At 34.5% G+C, this 8,061-nt stretch overlaps 1 pseudogene; it reads right to left on the bottom strand.

Moving 5' to 3' along the window:
• Nucleotides 1-7,377: 7,377 nt before the first annotated feature.
• Nucleotides 7,378-7,719, bottom strand: LOC143640282 (eukaryotic translation initiation factor 1 pseudogene; annotated as a pseudogene).
• Nucleotides 7,720-8,061: the final 342 nt, after the last annotated feature.

Here is an 8,061-nt window from a genome sequence, read left to right as displayed (position 1 = left end):
AAGTGGTATGATTTTACGCAACCTTTCACCTTCAGTCTATGTATGTCTTTTCCTATCAGGTGAGTCTCCTGTAGGCAGCATATTGTTGGATCTTTTTTTTTTTAATCCAGTCTACTAGCCTATTTCTTTTGATTAGTGAGTTTAAGCCATTAAAATTTAGGATTACTATTGAGATATAATTTATAATTCCAGCCATGTTTGTTTATTTTTGTTATTTAACTTGATTCGTTTTTCCTCTTTGATTAGTTTTTCCTCCTTACTGTACTACTTCCCACTGTTGATTTTCGTTATTGTTTTTCATTTCCTCTTCATGTAATGTTTTGCCCAAGATGTTTTGCAGAGCTGGTTTTCTAGCTGTGAACTCTTTTAACTTTTGTTTATCATGGAAGGTTTTTATTTATTGTCAAACCTGAAGCTTAATTTTGCTGGATACAAGATTCTTGGTTGGAACCCATTATCTTTCAGCATTTGGAACATGTTGCTCCAGGATCTTCTATCTTTCAGTATCTGTGATGAAAAATCACCCATTAACCTAATTGGTTTACCCCTAAATGTAATCTGCCTCCTTTCTCTTATAGCTTTTAAAATTCTATGCTTGTTCTGCATGTTGGACATTTTCAATATAATATGTCTTGTTGTGGGTCTTTTGTGGTTTTGTACATTTGGTGTCCTGTAGGTGTCTAGGATTTGGATTTCCTTTTCATTCTTCATGTCTGGAAAGTTTTCTAAAATTATTTCATTGAACGAATTGATAATTCCTTTGGTTTGGACATCTATACCTTCCTCTATCCCAGTAACTCTTAAATTTGGTCTTTTTATGGTATCCCAGATTTCTTGGATGTTCTCCTTGTGGTTTCTTATCAGCTTTTCTGTGTTGTTTAGGCTCTTTTTGAGATGATATATTTTGTCTTTGTTGTCTGATTTTCTGACTGCTAATAGGTCTACTCTACTGGTGATACTCTCATTTGAGTTTTTAATTTGGTTTATAATTTCGGTCATTTCCAGATTTCTTTTTTTTTTTTTTTTTTTTTGGTATAACCTGTATCTCCCTGTAGAGTTGATTTTTTGCTTCTTGGATTTGTTTATGTAATTTATTGTCAAAGTGATCTTTCATTGTCTGCATTTGCTGTCTAAAGTCATCCTTGAGACTCCATATCAACTGAGGTATATATATCTTGAAATCTTTATCTGACATTTTTTTCTGCTGCAGCTACAACTCCTCTATTGTTGAGTTGTCCTGCATTGTTTGTGTTGCTTTTTTCCCTTGCTTTTTCATGATGCTCATGTTTCTTTCCAGCTCTGTGTGACTGCTGTGTTATTATTTGTTCCTATATATTTGTGTTGTTTTTGTATAGCTCCAAGGTCTCTCCTTTGTGATGGGAGATAATGTCTAGAGATGTTGGGTTCAATTGTACTTTAAAGTAAATTCATTAGCTTCATAAAAGGCATACAGATTCTGGTGGTGTATAGAGAACTGAGGGTTGAACGTAGGACTTTATGTTTAAGAGGAAAGATGTGAGAATATGGGGGTTAATATATCTTAGTTACTTTGGAAGAGAGCTCTAATTAAGGGGTTTATTAACAGGAGAATATACAGGAGTATTTTGGGGTAGCTTAGTACTTGGGAAGACTATAAGAAGCATATAAACCTTCACCTATTTGCATTTAATGTATTACATGTAGTTGAAATAGTAACGCTTTGGAGGTTGGGAGAGGAAGAGAAGGAGGAAGAAAAGTAAAAAGAAAAGAAGAAGAAAGTGAAAGAAAGAAAAAACTTAAAATTAAAATTAAAAAAAAAAAAGAAAAATGCACTCTTAGAGTTCTGTTTTCTTCTCTACCAGTAGATGGCATTGTGCATTCCAGGTTGAGTCTCGGCCCTCAGGATGTAGGAAGCAATCCATGTGGGGTGCCTCCCCTGCTGGTCACCTCTCCAATCCCGGTCTCTTTGGGTTGCTCCTGGCCTTTATCCCCCTCACTTCTCCTGCTCACCAGGCCACAGTCACTTGGGCTCCTCTTCACAGCCCTGGGATCACTCTGGGCATGTGGTGCCCTGGTCACCCCACGCTCGAGATGAGCTGAATGCTCTTTGTTGGGCACTCACCAAGTCATCACTGTTGATCTGTAGCTAATCTCGCTGTCTGTGAGATCTGCCCAGAGCTATGAGGTAGATTTTCCAAAATGGCAACAGCCCATTTCCACAATGGGGTGTCTGGTGATGGGGAGGGAACTGGTTGTATCTCCATTAAGTGCAAACTTCAGTCCTCTGTTCGATGCTCTGTGGAGATGCGAATTGCAGTCTGGTGCATTCTATCATCAAAGGATCTGAAACTCTGTGTCCCTAAGTTGCCAGCACTCCACAGCATTCAATTTCATTGGCAGCATTCAATTCCCTTTTTTCACTTTATGATCACCTAAATTTATTCTGTATATAACTCTATGATTTGAATATCCAACACCAGTTATATGATAGCAAATTGCCAATCAAATGAATGATCCAAATATACACCAATTTCAAATAAATTTTAAATGATAATTTAAATTTTATAAATATATATGATGAATATGCAGCATGAAAATTAATTCCAATGTAAATAAAACAAATATGATATCTTCCTGCATAGCTGCAATTTAAAATAACTGGAGTAGTTATATTCATATTAATACATAAGTTTCAAAAATTCTTTCAAAGGTATTTTTTTTTTATATTTTTGCAATGTTATGAAATAGAACCTCAGCACATTTATTGCTTAATAAATTCAAATTACCAATAGTGATATCGACTTGACATGTATTACAGTGCATATTTTAAATCTCATATTTTTAGCATTTATGCAAAATATCTTATATTGTAGCACCTTTTGGGATAAAATGTATTTGAAAACTCTATTAGATAAGAAATCAATTTTTCAAACAGATGATGATTTTGTTATTATAATATGTGTTATCACTTATTGTTATAAGATATCTCCCCTGTGGTCATGGGGTTACTTTTAATTATCTTTGGTTCTTCTCTTGCATCATTTAGCAAATGTAACATGAACTCAGACTGTGGTAGTCTTTAATATTGCATATACAATAACATGATAACAGATGCTAAAAATAAATCTAATAATGATCATAATTTCTCAACTAGTCAGATAAACTGATCTGATTCCATAATAGAGTTGGCATAGCATACTGTATTTTCTAAACAAAATGGAGAATATGAAGAGAAGGTTTCTTTTCTAACATCATAACTACAGAGTCACATTTTGTATTCCCTTTGGTAATATGGTTCTACAATGTTTACTTTTATATGTGTCATTTATGAGCATAATGCTTTCATCCAATTATTGTCCTAATATCTTTCTTGTAAATTACATGCAATCACGCTAAAAATCTTATTGCATGGTTGCCACTGAGATATTAGCACTGATATATTAGTGATTTAAAAACATGTTCGTTGGTGCTCTTTTACAAGTTGGCAGAGTAGTTAGCATTTGGGCTTAGTGGAATTTAATTGAGTTTCACAAATGGTCTAAAATTCAGGACTTAAAATCACTCTTTATAATTAAGAGTCCATAGGAGAAATTTTTATGCATATCACTGATTTAAGTAGATACAAGTTCAAGACTATTTTTTAAAATGCATTGATAACAAGCATTTCATAATACATAAAATAAATATTTATGTTATAATCCTGTATGGCAATTTCAGACTTTCCTGCTCTTTGCCTTGAGTCTGATTTCTTGCCATTTTCTTACATTTCTACATGCTCTAAAACTCTAAATCTGTTTTTGCCCCAGTAATTAGTTCTGCTATTTTTATCTTGTAACATGCCATTTCCAACTATTGAAAAACTATGCTCACTAAAATCATCTTTTTTTCACTATGGCATAACTACTAGAATTGTTCTAAAGCCTTGCCATTCTTTTTTTTTTTTTTTAGAAAGAGAGAGAGAGAGAGAGAGAGAGAGAGAGAGAGAGAGAGAATTTTTTTTTAATATTTATTTCTTTAGTTTTCGGCAGACACAACATCTTTGTTTGTATGTGGTGCTGAGGATGGAACCAGGGCTGCACACATGCCAGGTGAGCGCGCTACCACTTGAGCCATATCCCAGCCCAGCCTTGCCATTCTTAAAATTTCCATTCCTCAATCATCTACTTCAAGAAACTTTTCATATTGACCAGTAGGCCCCAGAATTGAAATTTTAATTCCTTTTATAATTCTGTTACATATGTTTTTCTTTAATTACCCTATCCTTTGACTCTTAAATATCAAACTTCAAATATTGATATAATTGTTGAATATAATGATAGAATATATTATAAAAGTTCAAAATTTGGGGGTTAGTAGATATTATTTCCTATATTACTTATGTAAAATCTACTTAAAATTGCCTTACATTTATAAATTTCTTATTTCTTTTATTTCTAGTTTATCCACTTTTTGAATACATATGCTTTATTAAAAAGATGAGGTCAACATGAATGGAGCTAGAGGATATATTTGAGATATATCAAATAAAGACAGACAAATGTCATATTTTCACTCATAGTTTCACTGGAAACTCATAGGTTCATTGTCGTAGTTTCACTGTAAACTAAAAACTGATTGAACATAAATAGAGTAGAACAGGGGTCACTAGAAGCTAGGAAGGACAGGAGGAAGGGTTAACATTGAGAGGGTAAAAAATAAATACAAAAATACACGTGGGAGTACCTTTTTATCTGACATCCTTGTTAGCATTTATTGTCATTCTTATTCTTATAAGCAAGCGTAGAATGAGATGAAATCTCAGGGTGAGAGAAAGAAGAGGGACTAGAGAATGAAATGAGTAGACTGAACTGCATGTATGTATGACTATTTCAAAGTGAACCTAAGTATTATGCAAAACTACATACACTAATAAAAAAGTTTACAAAAAAAGAATTAGGAATAATCCTAAAGTTATATAACACAAAATCATAATGACAGTCTACAACAAGTATACATTTCAAAATAACTAGGTGATAAGATTGTGAAGGTTTATAAAACATAAAAATGGCAATATTTGGTCAGATAGAAATGATAATTACCCCAATTTCATCATTATACATTTTATATATATTTCATCCAATAAAAATGAGATGAGTACTCTAAATTCTAGGTCAAATAAAAAAAAGTAAATGAATGAAAAATAGTAAGGGATCAATTTTTTCATTTTTTCACTACATTTGCCTTTGCTCAATACTTTATTTAAAGCTATATTTTAGTGAGTATTTATAATGTTTAAAATATATGCTTGGATGCTTATGTGCAATTTTCATTGAGTTTTCTCAACAATGTTTTATGCATATGTACTATGCATATTCTAAAACAGACATTTATAGGATTAAAAATGTATAGAAAAGCCAAATATATGTAGCAAGTTAATAGAAATATAACCAAAATATCACAACCTAAATGTAGCATTGCATTTAAAGATAGGTGGTAAGATAATAACAATGGTAATTGAAAACAAAATATAAATTTGCAAAAATAGCAAATTAAAAAATTTCTACTTTTTAAATTTTTTTATTATAATGTGTTATATATGGCAGCAGAATGAATTACAATTTATATTACACATGTAGAGCACAATTTTTTATATCTCTAATTATATACAAAGTATATTCACACCATTTGTGTCTTCATACTTGTATTTAGGATAATGATGTCCATCTCATTCCACCATCTTTTCTACCCCCATGCCCCCTCCCTTCCCCACCCACCCCATTGCCCTATCTAAACTTCATCTAATACTCCCATGCTCCCCTCCCTACCCCCTTATGAATCAATGTCTTTATATCAGAGAAAACATTCAACTGATTGTTTTCTGGGATTGACTAACTTCACTTAGCATTATATTCTCCAACTCCATCCATTTACCTTCAAATGCTATGATCTTATTTGCTTTTATTGCTGAGTAATATTCCATTGTGTATATATTCCGCATTTTTTAATCCATTCATCTACTGAAGGGTATCTAGGTTGGTTCCACAGTTTAGCTATTGTGAATTGTTCTGCTATAACTATTGATGTGGCTGTGTCCTTGTAGTATGCTGTTTTTAAGTTCTTTGGGTATAGACTGAGGACTGGAATAGCTGGGTCAAATGGTGGTTCTATTTTCCAATTTTCCATGAAATTTCCATACTGCTTTCCATATTGTCTCCACCATTTTGCAGTCCCACCAGCAATGTATGAGTGTGCTTTTTCCCCTACATCCTTGCCAACACTTTTTGTTGTTTGTAATATTAATAGCTGCATTTCTGATTGGAGTGAGATGAAATCTTATAGTATTTTTGACTTGAATTTCTCTAATTGATAGAGATGTTAAACATTTTTTTATATATTGGTTGATTTATTATATATATATATATATCACTTTCTGAGAAGTGTCTGTTTAGTCCCTTGGCTCATTTATTGATTGGGATATTTGTTTTTTGGTGTTAAGCTTTTTGAGTTTTTATATTCCCTAGAGATTGGTGCTCTACCTAATGTGCACATGCTAAAAATTTGCTTTCAAAATATAGGCTCTCTATTCACCTCACTGATTGTTTCTTTTTTTATTTCTGAAAACAAGTTTTATTTAAATAAGGGTTTAAATACATTACTTAACATTAAAAGTGGAAGGGGAAAAGAAAACCAAAAAACAGTTTATCACTTCACATGGCACTGGGCAGCTGTTGCTAGTGAGTTGCAAGCTCTACAGCTAGCTACAGGACTGATAACATCAGTTTGGAATTTGTTCCCTTTTTTCAAAAGCTTAACTGATATTAAGCTGACCTCATATTCTGTTGTTTTGGACACCCCTTAGCTAGCATACGTCTAGTCAAAAAGAAGACCTTAGTGGCAAGCCAGATGTCACATCACCTCACTGGAAAGAAGGTGGCCCCTGAGTTCTGCCCACCTGGTCAGGTTATACACCAGGGATTCTTTTTTAAAAACAAAATGAAACAACCCCCGCAAAAAAAAAATACAAAAGGCCCCCTTCTAGTGGTACAGCTGCCTTACCCCGTTCCTCCTGAACAGGTCATGACACTCTTAGGGCACGACCTCAGCTGAGGGAGAGTTGAGAAGCTTCTGGTCCGACACAGCCATATGATCTTGGAGCTCTGGGCTTTACTGAGACATCATGTTATTGCTTTGTTTCAGGGTGGACACTGCCAGGCACCTACTGCTTGACCTCTGTTTAAATGAGGACCTTCAAGACTAGACAGCATGGCTCTTTTCAGCTTATTGCATGAAGGAGTTACACTAGTTCAAGTTTAAAGTGGACCCCAAATGGTTACATTATACAAGCTGTGAGGTTTTAAAACTTGAAATTCTACTCATTGCAAGGAAATCCTCACTTAAGCTTCAGTGAGCCACAAGCACTTAAAAACCATGAACCTTAAGCTGATCATCCTTAGCCAGTCCAATCTCTACCAGGAACTGGCATAGGTTCTTGCGCTGGTCACCCTGTAGCTGAATGACTTCTCCATATTCTGGATGCTCAATTACAGTACCATTGCAGGCAAATTTCTTTTTATACGCCTTTATTAGTTTCTTTTTATCTTAATCATCAGCGATCCCTTGGACAGTGGTAAGTGTTTTCCTGCCGTTTCTCTGTTGAATTCTTATATGGATATAATCCTCAGTGCCAGCAGGAAGCAGGTCATCACCCTTACTTGCATCAGCAAAGGGGTAGAAAGAGTGGAGGTTCTGCATAGCAGACATACCATACAATTCCTTTTCCTTGGTGGAAATGGCCTGCGGAAGGCAGCTGCGGGAGAAGGTGGCGGGGGGGGGGGGGGGGCAGAAGGGGAGGTCTCCAGGGGGAGGCTGCTGAGTCCTCCGCGGTGGCTCAGTGACTCCACTGATTCTTTTTTTTTGCTGAGAAGAAGCTTTTTAGTTTGAATCTATCCCATTTATTAATTTTGATTTTAATTCTTGATTTATAGAAGTCTTATTAAGGAAGTAGGGGCTTAATCCAATATGATGGAGATTTGGGCCTACTGTCTCTGGGTTAATTTCTAATTCCTCTATCCACTTTGAGTTGAATTTTGTGCATGTTGAGAG

Source organism: Callospermophilus lateralis, unplaced genomic scaffold (assembly GCF_048772815.1).
Source record: "Callospermophilus lateralis isolate mCalLat2 unplaced genomic scaffold, mCalLat2.hap1 Scaffold_161, whole genome shotgun sequence".
NCBI lineage: Eukaryota > Metazoa > Chordata > Mammalia > Rodentia > Sciuridae > Callospermophilus > Callospermophilus lateralis.
This window is presented reverse-complemented; position numbering and strand designations above follow the sequence as displayed.